This window comes from Mya arenaria, chromosome 10, assembly GCF_026914265.1.
Source record: "Mya arenaria isolate MELC-2E11 chromosome 10, ASM2691426v1".
NCBI classification, from domain to species: Eukaryota; Metazoa; Mollusca; class Bivalvia; order Myida; family Myidae; genus Mya; species Mya arenaria.
In genome coordinates this window covers 55,947,732-55,960,747 of record NC_069131.1, presented here as the reverse complement: position 1 = coordinate 55,960,747, position 13,016 = coordinate 55,947,732, and positions in this window count along the sequence as shown.

The window sequence follows — 13,016 nt, the reverse complement described above, 5'->3', positions numbered from 1 at the left end:
ATTCAAAACATCCTAAAGATTACTGGAACCACTTGAACAAGGTTACCAACGTATCTAAACATGAGTCACCCCCTATAGACGATTTTTTTCATTATTTTAAAAAAATCAATGACGTCGTTGACGCGAATGATCATATATCGGATAATAACCACCCGAGTTTCTCTAGCGCCGAAACCGATCTGTTAAATAGGCCAATAGAACATGACGAAATTAACAAAATGATACTGAAAAGTAAGAATGGTAAAACATCGTCGCAGTTTGATAATATTATCAATGAATACTGTAAAGCCTCGCGCGCCGATATGGTGCCAACCTTCTGTACACTTTTCAATATAATTTTTGAAACTGGTATTCTCCCGGATGCATGGCTAATCGGGACAATAAAGCCAATTTTTAAAAACAAGGGTTCTCCTACCGACCCCCAAAATTATAGGCCGATTACCATTCTTAGTTGTTTAGGCAAATTATTCACGTCTATCCTAAATAAACGCATCAACACATTCCTCCATAATAATAACTTATTAAACGAGAACCAAGCCGGATTTCGCGCAAATTATTCAACCTGCGATCATATTCTTACATTGCATTTCCTTATAAGTAAACTAAGGGCCCAGAAAAAGAAACTGTTTTGCTCATTTATTGATTTTTCTGCCGCATTTGACTCTGTCTGGCGAGCTGGCCTGTGGCATAAGCTAATGCAAACTGGCTTACAAGGTAAAATCCTCACAGTCATAAAAAATATGTATAATGATATAAAATCATGCGTTTCCATCAATGGGCATCTGTCTCCTATGTTCCCAAGCTTTTGTGGAGTTCGTCAGGGAGAAAATCTTTCTCAGATTTTATTTTCTATTTACCTAAACGATTTAGAAGAATTCCTTAAAAGAACATGTTCTAGTGTTTCTATAGAAGTAGATGCTAATGAGACAATTATGTACCTTTAGTTACTTATTCTCTTGTATGCTGATGACACTGTACTTTTTGCAGACAATGAACGTGATTTTCAAAAAAGTCTTAACTGTTTCCAAGATTACTGTTTGCAATGGAAACTAAATATTAACCTCTCAAAGACTAAAATAATTGTCTTTGGTGCCAGAAATCTGAAGAAATTTAACTTTAGCATTGCTAACCAAGCGCTAGAGATAGTCAAGGAATACAAATACCTAGGTGTATATTTCTCGTCCACCGGTAGCTTTTTATACTGCCGTAAATATTTAATAAGCCAGGCTAACAAAGCAATGTATGCTCTATTTCTTAGAATTAATAACCTAGACTTGCCTTTGGACATACAACTGAAGCTTTTTGATTCTACCATTGTCCCGATTCTAACGTACGGTTGTGAAGTCTGGGGTTTTGAAAACCTTGATCTGTTGGAGCAACTTCACTGTATTTTTTGCGACGGATTACATATACTAGAAAAAGTACTCCACGGTACATGCTCTACTCGGAACTGGGTAGATACCCCCTTAACACCATAGTTAAAACCAGAATGATTAGTTACTGGAGTAAACTCGTTTCATCCCATGACTCGAAAATAAGTTTTTTGATATATAAAGGCATTTTACATAGTAATAATTTAGCCTGGACCAGTTACATCAAGTCAATACTTGATTCAACGGGTTATTCATACGTTTGGCATAACCAAACAAGAGTACCTGTAAAATATATCAGTTAACTTGTGAAATCTAACCTTGTAGACCAATTTCAGCAAAACTGTTTTGAACAATTTAACCTTTCGTCTAAGGGTAAAATGTATTCTCTGTTTAAGTCTGATATTAAATTTGAGGAGTACCTTAATATTTTACACAAATCTCTACGTTTTACATTCTTGCATTTCCGCACTAGTAATCATAAATTCCCTATCGAAGTCGGTAGATGGAGACAGAATGCTATGCCACATGTCAATAGAAAGTGTACGTTTTGTAATCTAAACGATATCGGTGACGAACTGCACTATTTACTTACATGTCCATTTTTTAATCCTACCAGAAAACAATACATAAGTAGTCGTTTTTACTCAAGACCTAGTGAACCCGGATACCTTAAGGAAAACAGCATTTTTTGTTAAAATCTTAGTTAATCACTTTAAACGAATCTGATCATGTACCTTATAGTTTTTCATTTGATATCTCATAACTATATCGATTATATTGTATCCTAATTCAAATAAATGAATTTGTTTTGTTATAAAAAAATAAATAATAATAATATTTAAACTAACCACATTCCCCTTACTTACTAATTATATTTGTTTTGTATAATGATAAACTCTAAACCTGTTGTGTAGCCGCCATTAACCCACATATTTATACCTGTGTTAACATATATATATTGCGTTTTCACATGCATTTACTTAAATGTAAACTGTGATATAATAAAAGAATATTGAGTTGAGTTGAGTTGAACATGAATATTTTCAGGTCATCAATTTCTAATTTGCCATTTAAGTTGCTATTTATATTTTCTAAGATATCGTTAAAAAGAAGAGACACAAAATGCTACTAGCCGGTTCCCCGGTTTGACGCCTATGTTAGAATTTATTGGAGGAGACCTTTCATTTCTGTATCTTATGTCTGATTTGACAACAGAATACAAATATTGTAGGCTTTTTACAAATTTTGTACTTATATTCGAAGACAAGAGTTTTCTCCATAATTAAACCCTATCAATCCGGTCAAACATTTTCTCCAAGTCTAAAAATGCAATATATAATTTATTCTTATTCGCAAGAGATTTTGTGATAAGGGCGTGTAATACAAATGTGCAGTCAATTGTCGATTTATTTTTTTGGAAACCGAACTGGTTGTCAATACGTGTATTATGTTTATCCCACCATTTTATTAGTCGATTTACAAGTAATTTTGAGTACATTTTTCGATAATATGTTATTAAGCGTAATACCTCGAACATTCTTAGCCTCATGAGCCCCGCCTTTAAATATTGGGATTATAATACCTTCTGCCCAATTCCCGGGGAACACACCATCATTGAATAATTTATTATAAAAACTTACTAAAAATAGCGAAATTATGTCAAAAGAGTTTTTAAATATTTCGGCATAAGTAAATCACTTCCGTTGGGTCACTATCCTTTTTTATATTGCTTTTAAATAGTTTTCCAAAATGATTTTGAATCTTTCTTTGCAAGTTTACTGATACGGTTGCCCTCAGTGCGCATAAATTGCCTTTTTTGTTTACGTTTGATATTATTATATGTTCCTTTTTTATTCAGAAATTCCATTTTATTTTCATCATTCCGATTGTGTAAAAACTTATTTCTAGATATATTAAATTCTTTGCGCGCCTCATAGCACTCCTTATTAAACCATATTTTCCTTTTTATATTATTTGTACTCAAATGAAATTGTTTATGAACATTTTTTGGCTTTCCAAATACATCAAGAGCACTTTCTTGCATAAGTACGGTAGATGACGTAACCGTTTCATCAATGGACCTATTATGTAAATTAAGCGATGTCGTTACATCCCAGATGCCTCCTATGGGATAAAACACCCTTGCAAATCTAAAAACATATTAATTAAACCTGTGCAGATTCCGTGTAGCAAAGTATAAGTCGTTTGTAATAATAAAGCTTACAATTTGTGAATATATCACGCGCCATCGCCTGTAATTCCCTCAATTTGAAACGAGGTATTATTAAATAATGAAAACAAATAAGATAAAATGCAATGCTTGAACCAACCATGAGCTTAACGTCGGCAAAGTAGTACTGGTGCGGTATTCATAAAACTTATTAAGTCATTTCCTAATTTTAGTATCACTTTAGTCATATGGGATAAAAAATAAAAAAAAATCCAAAGTACATTATTTCTATTGACCAACATACTTGTTATAAACATTCATCTTCGAAAATTTTAGAAATTGACTAAAGTTAGGAAATGACCTAAGAGGTTTTATGAATTCCGGCCCAGTTTCATTAAATTATCAGCAGGTGAGGTCTGTATCAGGTCGTTGAGCTTTTTTAAGTAATTGGCATGGGTGTTTCTTGGTTGTTGGGCTTGCCCCTGTAGTTTTCATTGCACGGATAAGAATATGCATTTGACGTCCATTAATTAGTAATAACTTGCAAGTTTCAAGGCTGCCAAGAGCAATGACCTGTGTATTTGTGTGTTAAGTAAACCAACACCAGACTGAAACATATAATTCGATTCTGATTGCAATAAATCGTTGTTAATCATTACATTGTTTTGCATTATTTTCATTCTCAATTATACAAAACTTATTTATGGATTCATTTAAAGTAAGTGGATGGTGAACGGTTTCTTTTCCAAAAATGTTTCCAATTATAAACGTTTTCAATTAAATTATTAATATTGATTGGGCCAGAATTAAAATTCTCAGGTGTTAATTAACAACATTTACAACCATTAACTCAGCGTGAAAATGCTACTCCATATTTGAACTGTACTTGTTGGAATACAAGTGCTACCCGCCTTCAATTGGCTACAAGATTGTTTGAAGCTAAACAACCTCAACTCAATTACGAAGCGGTCGTATACTATAGTTTGAAATCGTGCCTTGGCTAAAGATCACTAAATAATCGGTATTCATCAATCTCTTGTTTCCGGTGCCTTGTCAATAACGTAAATTACAATATTTAGAATATGAAATATTCGGCCTAATCAAATGTAAATATATGTACAATGCTGGTTCACTGTGAATGAACATTGGACCGATGTTTAAAGAACTTGGTTAAAGTTAAAAAGGTTAAACGTTGTTAACGTCATTGTTGTTAACTTTCATCTTTTACTGCTCCACCAATCTTAATCTACAAACGGTTGTGCTCGAAAAATGATTTGTCTAACTCTTGGACTTTGTCTTCTAGGGTCAAAAGAAAAACAAGCATGTAATGTATGCACACAGAATACATGAAAGCGATCGTTTAGCTCTTTTTAACTTGGGAATTGGTGGCAAAGTAGGAATTAATTGAACAAAACACATTTAAAATAACGAATTTTGTACACATATCATCCGCTAAATTCAAAAATTAAAAAGTTGCATCATCTTTTGCCTTTTTAGCGTTGAGGTGAAAGTGATATAATACCCGTTTTAACTACCCATTTGACGCATTTATTATTGCTGATCAAATCTGAGATTTTACGCATAATTGCATAATATCATCAATAATGCTTGTTTTTAAATTGACACAGGGACTATTTTGAATATGGAAATGTGATTCAAAACATCCCTTCTATTTTTTTTCCTTTTTTATTGTGATTTGCCAATTAACTGTTGGGTTTGTCAAAATCAAACATTTTTTTTAAATTATTTAAATGCCCTTCTTTATGTATAAAACCAATGGTTTTAGCCAACAAAAATATAATTGGTTCCCCTATCTCAAACAACAGCCGGAATGATTTCATGGTTCAGTGCTTTTCATCATTTTAAACGGGTCATTTCGTCTTGAGAGGAATGAAGATACATTTCAAATCGCTCCCCGCGTTCGTGTAAGCTTTAGCTACATAAACAACTGAATTAAATGATCATGCTTGCTTACGTTTAGAGAAATAAACAATTTATTATATTCAGATGTTTTATGAATACGTAATAATGTTTGCCAAAGTCATGTTACCCTCTCTGAATGTTCAATTTATCAGCTTCCCATTCTGGTATTCCAAAATGACAGGTCTCCGATTTCGATTATGATAATTGTCTTGTCTTGTGTTGTCTTAGATTTCATCACACACCATCGTTAAATCTGTAGTGGATGTATGCATTTTCAATAAGTGTCATGTCTTGTTTATCCATTAGTTTTGAAACAACAGCGTTTACACATACATTCTCTGTGTGTATTATGTTAGAGTGTACATTACTTTTTTAAAGTTTAAAAAATTATTACTATTTTAATAAAATAACCAACTGCATAAATCCAAGAATGATGCTCTTTTGTAAAATGTCGAGTATAAATACAAGCAGTAAAATGTAATATCCAGTTGACGTACCTAGCTGTTGGTAAGGCAATTGGCCTAGAGGTTTGGGCCTACCTCCAAAAACATGGAGTTTGAAATGGCATATAAAAATGTATTTCGGACAATTTATGACCCGACAGTTTTAAAAAAGTTTAGTTTGCAAACTTGAAATTCAAAAGTGCTGCTTGAATGCAACATTCTCAGATATCAGTATCATGTAATACTGGACGAATATATAAGCATCAACAACAAGTGCGCTAGTTCCGAATGATTGGATGTTAGGAAGAAAAGTATCCATTTAATACTGCATTGCACAAATTTCATCATTTTAAGAAACTTTGATGAAATGTGGATAATGAAACTAGGATCAGCCATAAATCAAACTTCCTTGCATAAGAGAACTATATGGAATTTGTACAGAATGCAGCCAAATATTTGCTTGCAGTTCCTTTATGCCCCTATAATATATTTTTGGTGTATTTGAGTTGAATAACAGTCTGTATTCAATTCACTACGTCTTACATTTAGAGTCATTATAATGCTTATCATTTCAATTTTGTTGGCATTGTATGCTTCCTCATAATCTACGTTTTAAACTGGTCATTTAGAAAGGCAAAAACTATAACCCACTATAATAGTCTCCCATGTTTAAGCATATATGGCTTGATGTTGCGCGAGGGTGTGTTCTTGTGTTGTGTGGCAAACCTTAGTACTCCAGTACTCTGATGAAACCCATGTTCGGCTTGGAGACCACAAACCAAACACACATGCCCCAAGGCAAGAAATCGAACCCGGGTTGCATGGTTGAGAATCGGGTGCTCTTACCAATAAGGCCAGGTTCAAAACGGAATAAATAGATACACAAAAGCAAACGCCAAAAAACTCCCTTCTTCCCAGGTCCTGGCTCCCGGTTATCTCCTTTGGACTAAACTACTAGCTGGGTACCAGAACCAAAAGATACCACAAGACTTCACATACATCAGAATTGCTTACCAATAAATAATAGTATTTCCGCCCTGGAACGGTCAGTGAAACACGAGTTTTTTGGAACACGAATCTACTATGGGTTTAAACTAGTTTGTTTGGCAATAACTTGAACCTTATTTTAAAACCGTATTGGTTTTGTCTCTATTCAGTAAAAATTCATTCATCAAAATTCGGCAACATCCCAAGATATTTGCATCCGAATTTGCATTCATGTGAAAAAACTGCCAAAACATAAAAAATATCCTATCATTTGCAAACGCTGCAAATCAGTGCAAAACGCTTGATTCATTTAAATTTATCTCTGCATTATTTGCCACAGCGAGAGAACTAAATTGATCTCATTCTCTCGCCAAGTGGAACTGATAGCAACTGGGTTTATAAAAATGGTTTATTTGCTTGATTAATTCTTGCAAATTTTGTAAACAACATGCCTGCATTATTCAGTTGAGATCAAATAAATAGAATTGGTTGTAAAGTGCAGAATAACAAATTTGTGTTGCTTTTTTTCGTTGCAAAACACGCGCACTTCGTGGAAGATAAATTTCCAAGATATTGGATCACATTTCAACAAACGCAATTGGATAAAGCAGCAAACCTATGACGTTGGTATGAAAAACTGCTGATATTTGAATGTGCAGTATCTTAATGGGTAACGGAAATGCGACATATGACACTACGATGCTGGTAGATACTGAAATGTCACGCTAAAATATACTTTAGGCCACACCAAATTAATGTTTAGTTCCTCGGATTTTTGCCAAAAAAAATGGAGCGAACGAGCGAAAAAAAAATAAAAAAAAAATTGTCAGTTTTCATAAAAACCGAAGCGAGCGAAGAGCGAAAAATATATTTTTTATTATATTCAATATAAATAAGAAAGATTTTTCAAACTAATTGCCCTTAAACCAATTTTAATGCCATCTTGAACTGAACCTCTAATGGACATTGGGAAAAACATTATATGGATAAATCTAATTTCTTATGTAATTAAAACGTATTTTAATATGAAGATCATTCATAATAATAAATAACCCTGCTTTTAGTAAAAAGTTTGAAACGACTTATATAAATCTACCTGAATCAGTTTAACATAATATTCAACTGTATTTAGACATAACTTAGGATTGATTTTGGGACACACTGCTGGTAAAATCTCTGCCAAATGGCCTCGCAACCCCGAATACCTATGTTAGGCCCATTCTCGACTATTTTCAATATGAAGACAAAACCACATTCACTAGGCACTGCGGGGCCACCTGAAAGGTAAAAACACAGCCCATTAGCTCTGCTGTCCCCGGTATACCCCTGGAACATGGGCGAGGGATGGCGGGGCAGTCTTTACAATTGACAAGTGCATTACAATCCTGGATTATGCTGCAAATAAAAACAAAATATAAGGTGATAAACTTAGGCTTACTTGTGGTGAGATATATCCAGACCAGTGTTTATATCGCTATTTGTGATAAGATATTTATTCAAAACTGTTGTTTTGTCAGAATTTGATAAAAAATGAGCTTGATACATCAATTTGGACCAAACAATGACTCATATTCCAGTTAAGTTGACCTGTCATTTTCAGCATCGTCGTAACGAGGTAAAATTTTGGTCCCTTGTATTATGCCTTGAATAGAATAGTACTAAAATAGTACTAAGTTGATCATTCCGATTTCCATTCAAAACGAGTCACTAATTATGCAATATAATCGCTACCAGTCTTAGATACACATGCTTTATTGCATAATGATTGCTTTAAATAATGATCCATTAGTGCATGAGACGATCAACAATGACGTCAAGCATGCTCAAAACATATTTCTTGTCAAAAATAAGATTTAATTTCCAAACTTCGAGCCACATTGTTTATACCGGAAGCCGCCATTTTGATTGAATTTATTGAAACCCATGCTAAACCGATCGATATACAGTATAAAAACACTACGCATCGGTAACTTCCCTTTACAAAAACACGAAAACTAGCGTAGAAAAATTATACTTGATTATTTTTAGCCTTTTAATAAATTATTACCTGAAGAAAATCTGCTTGGCGATCGAAATGGAGGTGCGGGCCCACAAAAAAAATAAAAATATTTTTTTTACATCTTCAAAAAAATAGGAGCGGTAAATCCGCGGAACGAAATATAAATTTGGTGTGGCCTTAGTAACGACATTATTTCATTATTTCATTATTTTGGTTTGTCAATATGTGATTTCTCCTGTTTGATATATGTGGGATAGCAGGTAATAATTATCTATTCTGGTTTATTGGTTAATTTTACTGTTTACAGCCGAGATAATGTTTTAACTACTGCAATTGTTACTTCCGCTGCATTTAATGATTGCGGAAAAGACGATATTCATTTGAAACGATCACCAATTTATTTTCCCTGACTCATTTTTTTTCGATTGCTTAGCTAGACGTTGAAATTGCTTTTGTAATTTATTTCTTCAATTAAGCAACCTGTTAATGGTGAAATGTCAGTGTTTTAATCTTGATTGAAGTCACGTGATATGGTATGATAATAAAAACCCTTACTTTTGGTTTGCAGCGTTGGTTTTTGCTAGCTTTACCAATAAGCCCAAATGGTAAAGCTTTCTTTCCAGTCATGACGCCGTTGAATAGATGTATTTAGTGTTAATTCGTTCCTGATATGTCTACACACAGGGTATTCTGCAAATTGCAAGTGGTCATTGGTATGTAACTAACTGATTATACGCTATATTTTTAACAGCATGACAATGTATACATATACAAATAGGTCGTGGACATGGCAGTACAAGGTTGAGAACAAGTTTTTCGGGGAATGCAGGTATTTTAATACCTTTTCTACCTTCTATTTAAGGTTAAACAAAACCCTTCATCAATTGAACGATGTATTTTATCATATATTGTGCCATATTCTGGGGGCTCAAAATATACTTTTTTAGCTAGCGCGCCTATGACCAGCATTAAAGAATGCGCCTCGACGTCGACACAAAACACAAAAGTTGACACAAAACACCAAAGTCGACACAAAATACAAAAGTCGGCACAAAAACACAAAAGTCGACACAAAATGGCATCCGATTCAGATATTAAAATTCTCAGTGTTACGTAAATACTATGTCTATTGCTTTAAATGAACACATGGTAGTGGTATACAGCTTTGGTTACGTTTAAATAATAGATGGTTTTCAAATATTTGGGTTTGGAGCTTGTTGTAGCACCCTCTTTCCAATTTCCTTCCTAAAGACTATGCCATTCAACCGTATATTTATAAAGTCAAAACAAACACGTCCGATGATAACAGTTTTATTGTTAGCAATTATTTATTTCTTATTTTTCAATTAGTTTGTTCTATTATAAGAGAGCAAGCTGACTCTCAGATCTTAACCTTTCAGCCTGCGTTAACTCGGTCCGTAGACCTGAAGATTTAAACCCAATTACATTCTCTAAGATGTTAACTACTTTGCAGAATAAAACCGACACTCCTTACCTGAAACAGACTCAGACTCTGACCCTAAACTAACTTTTTTGTTCTTATCAAGCTCTGGATAAGTGTTTTATACTTCCCAACTCACAACAATTGCAGTTTACCAATCAAAATTGTTTCTTAATTCCCCAAAGTTTAACGATATCATGTGATACATTTAACCTCACATGAAAATAATCAAGTTTTGTACTGGCTATCGCCACAAAAAGGAGCTTGTCAATCAATAGTTTCAGTGACGTTAAATTTAATTAAATAGGTCTTTTATAGGAATTAAGTAAACAAGGTAATTAAACGAATTTCTGGACAGTTATTTAAATAGTCATTAGCGGTTGACCTAAGCCGTAGCCAATTGATCTTCGATAATAGCAAGTAACGAATGAGATTAGCAAAAAGCAGATCCTTTGATAATTATTATTCAGGTCTTAGGGCAATTCTTAGCATATACTAAAGCGATTGCCTGTGCACCACCTATTCTCATGGTATCAAATCGACACCTGCCGGTAACGGTAATGAAGCTACATTGAAAAGAAACAATGGCATTTCACCACCTAGTAGCTAAAGCTAGGAATGATGACATAAACATAGATGAATTAAAAATGGAGAGGATCATTGTGTTACATAGGTAAAACACTAGATATCGTTGCCATTTTACGTGCAAATCGGAAAATTCGCAATGGTGTATATAGGAAATGTATTTAGATTCTAACCTATGAAGTATTCAATTGCTGTGGTCAATAATCTAGGGGAAAATATGGGAATAGTTTTTAGTACAACAACAAGAAAGATAAGAAGTCCCTATGCCAACACGTTTTACGTGACAGGTAGCCGCGAGCACCCTTCCAAGTCCTGCGTTTCAAATGCAATAGCGAATATCAAGGAGTTATTAACTTTTGAATATTCACCTACACACAATAATTACAACAATGTTTCAAATATACCGTTTAGGTAGGACTATTTTGGGAGCAAGGATATTTTGGAACAAAAAAAATCAGATGAGGAAAGGCGAACCCATATCCGGCAAATATAGTACTTTCCTCCGTTACACTTCATACATACCATGGGACAGTTGACTAATAATGTTTGTTTAATTAATACGCATGCTACAATTAAATATTGTCCAATCACTTGACAGTGTCAGTAACGGACCCAGTTCAACTCCGACATTCGCCATAAAAAAAATTCAACGGGAGAGCATAAGGTACCTTGCGGTACATCAGGTTGACATGTATCACAGGCTGATATATATCACAGGCTGACATGTATCACAGGCTGATATATATCACAGGCTGACATGTATCACAGGCTGATATATATCACAGGCTGACATGTATCACAGGCTGATATATATCACAGGCTGACATGTATCACAGGCTGATATATATCACAGGCTGACATGTATCACAGGCTGATATATATCACAGGCTGACATGTATCACAGGCTGATATGTATCACAGGCTGACATATATCACAGGCTGACATGTATCACAGGCTGATATATATCACAGGCTGACATGTATCACAGGCTGACATATATCACAAACTGACATGTATCACAGGCTGACATGTATCACAGGCTGATATATATCACAGGCTGACATGTATCACAGGCTGTCATGTATCACAGGCTGACATGTATCACAGGCTGACATGTATCACAGGCTGACATGTATCACAGGCTGACATGTATCACAGGCTGATATGTATCACAGGCTGACATGTATCACAGCCTGACATGTATCACAGGCTGACATGTATCACAGGCTGATATGTATCACAGGCTGATATATATCACAGGCTGACATGTATCACAGGCTGACATGTATCACAGGCTGATATGTATCACAGGCTGATATATATCACAGGCTGACATGTATCACAGGCTGACATGTATCACAGGCTGATATGTATCACAGGCTGACATGTATCACAGGCTGATATGTATCACAGGCTGACATGTATCACAGGCTGACATGTATCACAGGCTGACATGTATCACAGGCTGACATATATCACAGGCTGACATGTATCACAGGCTGACATATATCACAGGCTGACATGTATCACAGGCTGATATGTATCACAGGCTGATATATATCACAGGCTGACATGTATCACAGGCTGATATATATCACAGGCTGACATGTATCACAGGCTGACATGTATCACAGGCTGACATGTATCACAGGCTGACATGTATCACAGGCTGACATATATCGCAGGCTGACATGTATCACAGGCTGACATATATCGCAGGCTGACATGTATCACAGGCTGACATATATCACAGGCTGACATGTATCACAGGCTGACATATATCACAGGCTGACATGTATCACAGGCTGATATGTATCACAGGCTGACATGTATCACAGGCTGACATGTATCACAGGCTGATATGTATCACAGGCTGACATATATCACAGGCTGACATATATCACAGGCTTTCCAGGCCTGAACCTGCCTTGTTTATTATCTATCTAGTATCTTTTTATGAAAACTATTTTTTCGTCCACTTCACACGAAGCATAGCGTTGTTTATATCAGGGCATTCGACGATGGAAAAAACAATCGTTTTAGTTTTGTTAATGAAATTAAAGCAGGCAAAGTGGACGGTTTTTTAAAGTGAAC